The sequence below is a fragment of the Arachis ipaensis genome, chromosome B9 (genome assembly GCF_059453495.1).
Source record: "Arachis ipaensis isolate K30076 ecotype BB chromosome B9, ASM5945349v1, whole genome shotgun sequence".
Taxonomy (NCBI): Eukaryota; Viridiplantae; Streptophyta; class Magnoliopsida; order Fabales; family Fabaceae; genus Arachis; species Arachis ipaensis.
In genome coordinates, this window is record NC_142444.1 from 55,392,268 (window position 1) to 55,404,303 (window position 12,036).

The 12,036-nt window shown below is 37.1% G+C and overlaps 1 non-coding gene across 1 annotated transcript; it reads left to right on the top strand.

Annotated features, from left to right (window-relative positions):
- Nucleotides 1-370: 370 nt before the first annotated feature.
- Nucleotides 371-478, top strand: LOC148544723 (small nucleolar RNA R71). Its single transcript, XR_015901675.1, has one exon. It is a non-coding gene; the product is annotated as a small nucleolar RNA R71 (small nucleolar RNA).
- The last annotated feature ends 11,558 nt before the right edge of the window (nucleotides 479-12,036 follow it).

Sequence of the window (12,036 nt, forward strand, 5' to 3'; positions counted from 1 at the left end):
CTGCTATTGCAGGGTTCTCAGGATCATAAGCTTCTTCTTCAGAAGATGCCTCTTTAGTACTATTGGATGCAGCTTGCAATCCATTCAGACTTTGAGAAATCATATTGACTTGCTGAGTCAATATTTTGTTCTGAGCCAATATGGCATTCAGAGTATCAATTTCAAGAACTCCCTTCTTCTGAGGCGTCCCATTGTTCACAGGATTCCTCTCAGAGGTGTACATGAAGTGGGTATTTGCAACCATTTCAATGTGTTCCTGAGCTTCTGCAGGGGTTTTCACGTGAAGAGATCCTCCTGCAGAATGGTCCAATGACATTTTTGACAACTCAGACATACCATCATAGAATATACTTATGATGCTCCATTCTGGAAGCATGTCAGTAGGACACCTTTTGATCAGTTGCTTATATCTTTCCCAAGCTTCATAGAGGGATTCTCCTTCCTTCTGTCTGAAGGTTTGGATTTCCACTCTAAGCTTGCTCATCTTTTGAGGTGGAAAGAATTTGGCCAGGAAAGCACTGACCAGCTTATCCCAAGAGTTTAGGCTATCCTTAGGTTGTGAATCCAACCATGTTCTAGCTTTGTCTCTTACAGCAAAAGGGAAAAGCATAAGCCTGTAGACCTCGGAATCAACTCCATTGGTCTTGACAGTGTCACAGATTTGCAAGAATTCAGCTAAAAACTGATGAGGATCTTCCATTGGAAGTCCATGAAACTTGCAATTCTACTGCATTAGAGAAACCAATTGAGGCTTAAGCTCAAAATTGTTTGCTCCAATTGCAGGAAGTGAGATGCTTCTTCCATAGAAGTTGGAAGAGGGTGCAATAAAGTCACTGGTGCACGAAATTGTGATCATCAACAATGGCGCCAAAGGACTTGGAGCTCTTAAACGTGAATCACACTTTGTCACAATTCCGCACAACTAACCAGCAAGTGCACTGGGTCGTCCAAGTAATACCTTACGTGAGTAAGGGTTGATCCCACGGAGACTGTCAGCTTGAAACAAGCTATGGTCACCTTGTAAATCTCAGTCAAGAAAATTCAGATGGTGATGGAGAATTGATAATTAAAAGATAAATAAAACATAAAATAAAGATAGAGATACTTATGTAATTCTTCGGTTGGAATTTCAGATAAGCGTATGAAGATGCTTTGTTCCTCCTGAACCTCTACTTTCCCATTGCCTTCTTCCAATCATTCATACTCCTTTCCATGGAAAGCTTTATGTTGGGCATCACCATTGTTAATGGCTAGTTCCCGTCCTCTCAGTGAAAACATTCCAAATGCGCTGTCACCGCACGACTCATCATCTGTCGATTCTCGATCATGCTGAAATAGGATCCATTGATCCTTTTGCGTCTGTCACACGCCCAACAATCGCGAGTTTGAAGCTCGTCACAGTCATCCCTTCCCAGATCCTACTCAGAATACCACAGACAAGGTTTAGACATTCCGGATCTCAGGAATGGCCGCCAATAATTCTAGCCTATACCACGAAGGTTCCAATCTGAGATTAGAAACCCAAGAGATACGCATTCAAGCCATTGCTAGTAGAACAGAGGTGGTTGTCAGGCACATGTTCATAGGTGAGAATGATGATGAGTGTCACGGATCATCACATTCATCAAGTTGAAGAATGAATGAATATCTTGGAGAAGAAATAGACTTGAGTTGAATAGAAAAATAATAGTACTTTGAATTAATTCATGAAGAACAGTAGAGCTCCACACCTTAATCTATGGTATGTAGAAACTCCACTATTGAAAATACAAAAGTGATAATGGTGTAAGCATGGCCGAAAGGCCAGCCTCCAAGGTCTAGGGACTAAACGTCCAAAGATGAAAATACAATAGCAAAAGGTCTTATTTATAGAGAACTAGTAGCCTAGGGTTTATAGAAATAAGTAATTAATGCAAAAATCTTCTTCTGGGCCCACTTGGTGTGTGCTTGGGCTGAGCATTGAAGCTTCCATGTGTAGAGACTTTTCTTGGAGTTAAACGCCAACTTTTGTGCAAGTTTGGGCGTTTAACTCCAGTTTTTGTGCCAGTTCCGGCGTTAAATGCCAGAATTCTTGAGCTGACTTGGAACGCCTGTTTGGGCCATCAAATCTCGGGCAAAATATAGACTATTATATATTGCTGGAAAGCCCAGGATGTCTACTTTCCAACGCAATTGAGAGCGCACCAATTGGGCTTCTATAGCTCCAGAAATTCCACTTCGAATGAAGGGAGGTCAGAATCCAACAGCATCTGCAGTCCTTTTTCAGCCTCTGAATCAGATTTTTGCTCAGGTCCCTCAATTTCAGCCAGAAAATACCTGAAATCACAAAAAAACATACAAAATCATAGTAAAGTCCAGAAGAGTGATTTTTATTTAAAAACTAATAAAAATATAATAAAAACTAATTAAAATATACTAAAAATATACTAAAAACAATGCCAAAAATCGTATCAATTATCCGCTCATCAATCACCAAGCATCTTCCTTGCATCTCCACCATTGTTATTAGGTTCGGCCATGTCTCCTTCTTTTTCGAAAATTTCTGTCAGATCCTCTCCAGAGGGTTGTGCTTTAGCTTCCTTTAGCTTCCTCTTCAGAGTCCTTTCAGGTTCAGGGTCAGCTTCAACAAGAATGTTCTTATCCTTGTTCCTGCTCATATGAAAAAGAAGAAAACATAAAAGAAAATATAGAATCCTCTATGTCACAATATAGAGATTTCTTTATGTGAGTAGAAGAAGAGAAGAGAAAAAAAATTCGAATACAGGGGAGAAGAGGGGGTTCGAATTATGAGTAGAAGAGAAGTGTTAGTAGATAAATAAAAAATTAGAAACAGATGAGAGGGGGAAGAATTCGAAAATTAAATAAAATAAAAATATTTTTGTTTTTATTTTGACTATTAGTTATAATTCAAAATTTAAAAAGAAAAATAAAATTAAATCAAATTAAAATTTAAAACAAATAGTTATTTAAAAAGGAATTTTGAAAAAGTGGGGAAGAGTTTTCGAAAATTAGAGAGAGAAAATTAGTTAGGTAGTTTTGAAAAAGATAAGAAATAGCAAAACAAACAAAAAGTCAAGTGGTTAATTGAAAAAGATTTGAAAATCAAATTTGAAAAGATAAGAAGTTAGAAAAGATTTTGAAATTAAGTTTTGAAAAAGATATGATTGAAAATTTTTTTGAAAAAGATTTAAAAAGGAAATTAAAAAGATTTGATTTTTGAAAATTGAAATTGATTACTTGACTAACAAGAAACTAGAAGATATGATTTTAAAATTTAAAAATTGAACCTTTCTTAATAGGCAAGTAACAATCTTTAAAATTTTTGAATTAATCACATTAATTGTTAGTAAAGATTTTGAAATTATGAAACAAAATAAAAAAAAAAGATTTTTTGAAAATCAATTTGAATCTTCGAAAATATGAAAGAAAAATGAAAAAGATTTGATTTTTAAAAAAAATTTGAAAAGATAGGATTTTTAAATTGAAAATTTGACTTGACTCATAAGAAACAACTAAATTCTGAAAAGTTTTGAAAAAATCAACTCAAATTTTCGAAAAATTATGAGAGAATAAGGGAAAGATACCTTTTTTATTTTTTTTTGAATTTTTAATGAGGAGAGAGAAAAACACAAAAAAGACACAAGACATAAAAATTATGAATCAAAACAAGAAAAATATGCAAGAACACTTTGAATGTCAAGATGAACATCAAAAATATGTTTTTGAAAATTTTTAAGAAAAGAAAAACATGCAAGACACCAAACTTAAAAATTTTTAATGTTGAGACACTAACAAATTGAAAATGCATATGAGAAACAAGAAAAGATGCACAACAAGAAAATGCAAAAATCAAACAAAGAAGATCATCAAGAATAAATTGAAGATCATGAAGAACATATGATGAATTTTCGAAAATTAAGAAAAAATTACAAACATGCAATGGACACTAAACTTAAAACTTGACACTAGACTCAAACAAGAAACACAAAATATTTTTGGTTTTTATGATTTTGTAAATTTTTTTTTTTTTGGTATTTTTCGAAAATTATTTTGAAAAAGAAAATAAGGATTTCAAAATTTCTAATGAGAATTCCAGGAATCATGCAATGTTAGTCTAAAGCTCCGGTCCAAGAATTAGACATGGCTTACTAGCCAGCCAAGCTTTCAGTGAAAGCTCCGGTCCAAAATACTAGACATGGCCAATGGCCAGCCAAGCTTTAGCATACAAATCAGGCATAAAACAGCTGATCAGATGGGAGTCCACGGACTCTTGTGATGATAAGTTGAAATCTCGGTCAAAAAGATTAGACATGGCTTCACAGCCAGCCAGACTTCAACAGATCATCGTGAAACTCTAGAATTCATTCTTAAAAATTCTGAAGAACATAGAATAATTTTTTTTTTTTGAAATTTTTTTTCGAAAATAAAAATAATAAAAATAAAAAGCTTAAAATTAAAATAAAATTACCTAATCTGAGCAACAAGATGAACCGTCAGTTGTCCAAACTCGAACAATCCTCGGCAACGGCACCAAAAACTTGGTGCACGAAATCGTGATCGTTCATTCCTTGGTAACGGTACCTAAAACTTAATATGCACGTTCATAATCTTAGTTCTTTGTCACAACTTCGCACAACTAACCAGCAAGTGCACTGGGTCGTCCAAGTAATAAACCTTACGTGAGTAAGGGTCGATCCCTTGGAGATTGTCGGCTTGAAGCAAGCTATGGTCACCTTGTAAATCTCACTCAGGCGGATTCAAATGGTTATAGAGTTTTAATAATTAAAAGATAAAATAAAACGTAAAATAAAGATAGAGATACTTATGTAATTCATTCGTGAGAATTTCAGATAAGCGTATGGAGATGCTTTGTTCCTTCTGAATCTCTACTTTCCTACTGCCTTCATCCAATCCTTCATACTCCTTTTCATGGCAAGCTGTTGTTGGGCATCACCGTTGTCAATGGCTACATCCCGTCCTCTCAGTGAAAATGGTCCAAATGCGCTGTCAACCCACGGCTAATCATCTGTCGGTTCTCGATCATGTTGGAATAGGATTCAGTAATCCTTTTGCGTCTGTCACTACGCCCAACACTCGCGAGTTTGAAGCTCATCACAGCCATCCCTTCCCAGATCCTACTCGGAATATCACAGACAAGGTTTAGACTTTCCGGATCTCAAGAATGGCCGCCAATAATTCTAGCCTATACCACAAAGACTCTGATCGTAGATCAGGAGGCTAAGAGATATGCATTCAAGCTTGTTTTCATGTAGAATGGAAGTGTTTGTCAGGTACGCGTTCATAGGTGAGAATGGTGATGAGCGTCACATAATCATCATATTCATCATGTTCTTGTGTGCGAATGAATATCTTAGAGAAGAAATAGGCTTGATTTGAATAGAAAAACAATAATACTTTGCATTAATTCATGAGGAACAGTAGAGTTCCACACCTTAATCTATGGTGTGTAGAAACTCTACCATTGAAAATACATAAGTGAAAGTGGTCCAGGCATGGCCGAATGGCCAGCCCCCTAAACATGATCAATGAACATAAAAATGTGCAAAAGATTCCCCAATACAAAAGTAAAAAGTTCTATTTATACTAAACTAGTAGCTAGGATTACAGAAATAAGTAAATAATGCAGAAATCAACTTTCGGGCCCACTTGGTGTGTGCTTGGGCTGAGCATTGAGCTTTCATGTGTAGAGACTCTTTTTAGAGTTAAACTCTAGGTTGTAGCCTGTTTCTGGCGTTTAACTCTGATTTACAACCTGTTTCTGGCGTTTAATTCCAGAATAGGGCAGGAAGTTGGCGTTTGATGCCAGTTTGCATCGTCTAAACTCGGGCAAAGTATGAACTATTATATATTGCTGGAAAGCCCTGGATGTCTACTTTCCAACGCAATTGAGAGCGTGCCAATTGGGATTATGAAGCTCCAGAAAATCCACTTTGAGTTTAGGGAGGTCAGAATCCAACAACATCTACAGTCCTTCTTCAACCTCTGAATCAGATTTTTGCTCAAGTCCCTCAATTTCAGCCAGAAATTACCTGAAATCACAGAAAAACACACAAACTCATAGTAAAGTCTAGAAATGTGATTTTTATTTAAAAACTAATAAAATTATATTTTAAATTAACTAAATCATACTAAAAACTATGTAAAAACAATGCCAAAAAGCGTATAAATTATCCGCTCATCAGTAATTAAGCTGGAATTGACATAGAGGAAGACATCCTCATTGAAGGAGACAAGCCCATCACTAAGAAGAAGATAGAGCAAACAAGAGAGCCCACTCATGGACCTCAACAAGAGCATCAGGAAATTCCTCATCAAGAAATCCCTGAGATGCCTCAAGGGATGCACTTTCCTCCACAAAACTATTGGGAACAAATCAACACCTCCATAGGAGAATTGAGTTCCAGCATGGGGCAACTAAGAATGGAGCACCAAGAGCACTCCATTATCCTCAATGAAATTAGAGAAGACCAAAGAGCCATGAGGGAGGAGCAACAAAGGCAAGGAAGAGACATAGAGGAGCTCAAGCACTCCATAAGATCTTCAAGAGGAAGAACTAGCTGCCATCACTAAGGTGGACCCGTTCTTTAATTTCCATGTTCTTATTTTTTTCTGTTTTCAAAAATTATGCTTTATGTTTTATCTATGTTTTAGTCTTTATTACATGATCATTAGTGTCTAGTGTCTATGTCTTAAAGCTATGAATGTCCTATGAATCCATCACCTTTCTTGAATGAAAAATGATTTAAATTGCAAAAGAACAAGAAATGCATGATTTCGAATTCTATCTTAAAATTAGTTTAATTATTTTGATGTGGTGGCAATACTTTTTATTTTCTGAATGAATGCTTGAACAATGCATATTTTTGAATTTGTTGTTTATGAATGTTAAAATTGTTGGCTCTTGAAAGAAGAATGGAAAAAGAGAAATGTTATTGACAATCTGAAAAATCATAAAATTGATTCTTAAAGCAAAAAAAGCAGTGAATAGGAAAAGATTGCGAAAAAAAATGCGAAAAAAAATAAAGAAAAAAAGAGAAAGAAAAAGAAAAAGCAAGTAGAAAAAGCCAATAACCCTTTAAACCAAAAGGCAAGGGTAAAAAGGATCCAAGGATTTGAGCATTAATGGATAGGAGGGCCCAAATGAATAAAATCCTGGCTTAAGCGGCTAAACCAAGCTTTCCCTAACCATGTGCTTGTGGCGTGAAGGTGTCAAGTGAGAAGCTTGAGACTGAGCGGTTAAAGTCATAGTCCAAAGCAAAAAGAGTGTGCTTAAGAGCTTTGGGCATCTCTAACTGGGGACTCTAGCAAAGCTGAGTCACTGTCTGAAAAGGTTCTCCCAGTTATGTGTCTGTGGCATTTATGTATCCGGTGGTAATACTGGAAAACAAAATGCTTAGGGTCACGGCCAAGACTCATAAAGTAGTTGTGTTCAAGAATCAACATACTGAACTAGGAGAATCAATAACACTATCTGAATTCTAAGTTCCTATGGATGCCAATCATTCTAAACTTCAAACGATAAAATGAGATGCCAAAACTGTTCAGAAGCAAAAAGGCTACAAGTCCCGCTCATCTAATTGAAGTTAATCTTCATTGATATTTTTGAGATTTATTGTATTTTCTCTTCTTTTTATCCTATTTTGTTTTTAGTTGCTTAGGGACAAGCAACAATTTAAATTTGGTGTTGTGATGAGCGGATAATTTATACCCCTTTTTGGCATTATTTTTACATAGTTTTAGTATGTTTTAGTTACTTTTTATTATATTTTATTAGTTTTTATGCAAAAATCATATTTCTGGACTTTACTATGAGTTTGTGTGTTTTTCTGTAATTTCAGGTATTTTCTGGCTGAAATTGAGGGACCTGAGCAAAACTCTTATTCAGAGGCTGAAAAAGGACTGCAGATGCTGTTGGATTCTGACCCTCCTGCACTCGAAATGGATTTTCTGGAGCTACAGAAGCCCCATTGGCGCTTTCTAAATTGCATTGGAAAGTAGACATCTTGTGCTTTCCAGAAATATATAATAGTCCATACTTTGCCAGAGATTTGATGGCCCAAACTGGCGTCCAAAGCCAGCCTAAAACTTCCTGGCATAAAACGCCCAAACTGGCACCAGAATTGGAGTTAAATGCCCAAACTGGCACCCAAGCTGGCGTTTAACTCCAGAAACAGCCTATGCACATGAAAGCTTCAATGCTCCGTCTAAGCACACACCAAGTGGGCCCCGGAAGTGAATTTCTGCACTATCTGCACTTAGTTACTCATTTTCTGTAACCCTAGGCTACTAGTCTAGTATAAAACCTACTTTTAGAGATTTATTTTAGAGGATCTTTTGGAATCTTATGTAACTTTTATCATCTTTTCACGTTTTGAGGCTGGCCTCACGGCCATGTCTAGACCTTTTTCACTTATGTATTTTCAACGGTGGAGTTTCTACACCCCATAGATTAAGGTGTGGAGCTCTGCTGTTCTTCGTGAATCAATGCAAGCACTATTGTTTTGCTTTCAATTCACGCCTACTTCTTCTCCAAGATATACTCTCGTACTTAATTTATTTAAGTCAGAATGAAGGGGTGACCCGTGACAATCACCCAATCTTCGTTACTCGCTTAGCCAAGATCCCCGTGCCTGACAACCACAAAGCGATCTACATGATATTCAACGTAGTCATTGGACGACAGCTGGAGTATATTCTCTTAGATATCTAATACACGGACCGAGTCCATGAGATTAGTATCTTCGTGGTATAGCCTTGAATCATTGGCAGCATTCCTGGGATCCGGAAAGTCTAAACCTTGTCTGTGGTATTCCGAGTAGGATCTGGGAACGGATGACTGTGATGAGCTTCAAACCTGTGAATGTTGGGCGCAGTGACAGTGTGCAAAAAGATCAATGGATTCTATTCCGATGCTAGTGGGAACCGACAGATGATTAGCCATACGGTAGCTGTACCTGGTATTTTTCATCCGAGACGAGAAATCCGACAGTTGATTAGCCATGCAGAAACCATAGAGGACCATTTTCACTGAGAGGATCTTACAGCTTGCCATAGAAGGGAGCACGCATGGTTGGAAGAAGGCAATAGGAGAGCAGAGGTTCAGAAGTAACAAAGCATCTCCAGACGCTTATCTGAAATTCCCACCAATGAATTACATAAGTAACTTTACTTTATTTTATGTTTTATTTATCTTTTAATTATCAAAACCTTGTAACCATTTGAATACGCCTGACTGAGATTTACAGGATGACCATAGCTTGCTTCAAGCCGACAAGCTCCATGGGATCGACCCTTACTCACGTAAGGTTTATTACTTGGACGACCCAGTGCACTTGCTGGTTAGTTGTGCGGTGTTGTGAAAAGTGTGAATCACGATTTCCCACACCAAGTTTTTGGCGCCGTTGCCGGGGAAACCTCTAGAAAAAGGAAAGGGAAGGCAATTGCTTCCACCTCCGAGTCATGGGAGATGGAGAGATTCATCCTAAAGGTCCATCAAGACCACTTCTATGAAGTTGTGGCTAAGAAAAAAGTGATTCCCGAAGTCCCCTTCATGCTTAAAAATGGTGAATATCCGGAGATCCAACGTGAGATTCAAAGAAGTGTTTGGAAAGCTCTCACTAACCGAATCCAACAAGTCGGAATCTTAATGGTTCAAGAGTTCTATGCCAATGCATGGATCACTAAGAACCATGATCAAAGTATAAACCCGAACCCAAAGAATTGGCTCACAATGATTCGAGGGAATTACTTGGACTTCAGTCCGGAAAATGTGAGGTTGGCATTTAACTTGCCAATGATTAGAGGAGATCCTCATCCTTTCACTAGAAGGGTCAACTTTGATCAAAGGTTGGACCAAGTCCTCATGGATATCTGTATGGAAGGAGCTTAATGGAAGAGAGACTCAAGAGGCAAGCCGGTTCAATTGAGAAGGCTTGACCTCAAGCCCGTGGCTAGGGGATGGTTGGAGTTTATCCAACGCTCTATCATTCCTACTAGCAACCGGTTTGAAGTTACAATAGACCAAGCTATCATGATCCATAGTATCATGATTGGAGAGGAAGTAGAAGTTCATGAGATCATACCTCTAGAACTCTACAAGGTGGCGGACAAATCCTCTACTTTGGCAAGGTTAGCCTACCCTCATCTCATCTGTACCATATGCAATTCAGCTGGAATTGTCATAGAAGAAGTCATCCTCATTGAAGGAGACAAGTCCATCACTAAGAAGAAGATGGAGCAAACAAGAGAGCCTACTCACGGACCTCAACAAGAGCATGAGGAAATTCCTCATCAGGAAATCCCTAATATGCCTCAAGGGATGCACTTTCCTCCACAAAACTATTGGGAACAAATCAACACCTCCTTAAGAGAATTGAGTTCCAACATGGGGCAACTAAGAATGGAGCACCAAGAGCACTCCATTATCCTCAATGAAATCAGAGAGGACCAACGAGCCATGAGGGAGGAGCAACAAAGACAAGGAAGAAACATAGAGGAGCTCAAGCACTCCATAAGATCTTCAAGAGGAAGAACTAGACGCCATCACTAAGGTGGACCCATTTTTTAATTTCCTTGTTCTTATTTTTTTCTGTTTTCGAAAATTATGCTTTATGTTTTGTCAATGTTTTTGTCTTTATTACATGATCATTAGTGTCTAGTGTCTATGTCTTAAAGCTATGAATGTCCTATGAAACCATCACCTTTCTTAAATGAAAAATTATTTTAATTGCAAAAGAACAAGAAATGCATGATTTCGAATTCTATCTTGAAATTAGTTTAATTATTTTAATGTGGTGGCAATACTTTTTATTTTCTGAATGAATGCTTGAACAGTGCATATTTTTGAATTTGTTGTTTATGAATGTTAAAATTGTTGGCTCTTGAAAGAATAATTGAAAAAGAGAAATGTTATTGATAATCTGAAAAATCATAAAATTGATTCTTGAAGCAAGAAAGAGCAGTGACTAGTAAAAGCTTGCGAAAAAAATGCGAAAAAAAATAAAGAAATAAAAAAGAGAAAGAAAAAGAAAAAGCAAGCAGAAAAAGCCAATAACCCTTTAAACCAAAAGGCAAGGGTAAAAATTATCCAAGGCTTTGAGCATTAATGGATAGGAGGGCCTAAAGGAATAAAATCCTGGCCTAAGCGGCTAAACCAAGCTCTCCCTAACCATGTGCTTGTGGCGTGAAGGTGTCAAGTGAGAAGCTTGAGACTGAGCGGTTAAAGTCGTCGTCCAAAGCAAAAAGAGTGTGCTTAAGAGCTCTGGGCACCTCTAACTGTGGACTCTAGCAAAGCTGAGTCACAATCTGAAAAGGTTCACCCAGTTATGTGTCTGTGGCATTTATGCATCCGGTGGTAATACTGGAAAACAAAATGCTTAGGGTCACGGCCAAGACTCATAAAGTAGCTGTGTTCAAGAATCAACATACTGAACTAGGAGAATCAATAACACTATCTGAATTCTAAGTTCCTATGGATGCCAATCATTCTAAACTTCAAAGGATAAAATGAGATGCCAAAACTGTTCAGAAGCAAAAAGGCTACAACTCCCCCTCATCTAATTGAAGCTAATCTTCATTGATATTTTTGAGATTTATTGTATTTTCTTTTCTTTTTATCCTATTTTGTTTTTAGTTGCTTAGGGACAAGCAACAATTTAAATTTGGTGTTGTGATGAGCGGATAATTTATACCCCTTTTTGGCATTATTTTTACATAGTTTTTAGTATGTTTTAGTTACTTTTTTTATATTTTTATTAGTTTTTATACAAAAATTACATTTCTGGACTTTACTATGAGTTTGTGTGTTTTTCTGTAATTTCATGTATTTTCTGGCTGAAATTGAGGGACCTGAGCAAAAATCTGATTCAGAGGCTGAAAAAGGACTGCAGATGCTGTTGGATTCTGACCCTGCTGCACTCGAAATGGATTTTCTGGAGCTACAGAAGCCCAATTGGCGCTTTCTCAATTGCTTTGGAAAGTAGACATCTTGGGCTTTCCAAAAATATATATAATAGT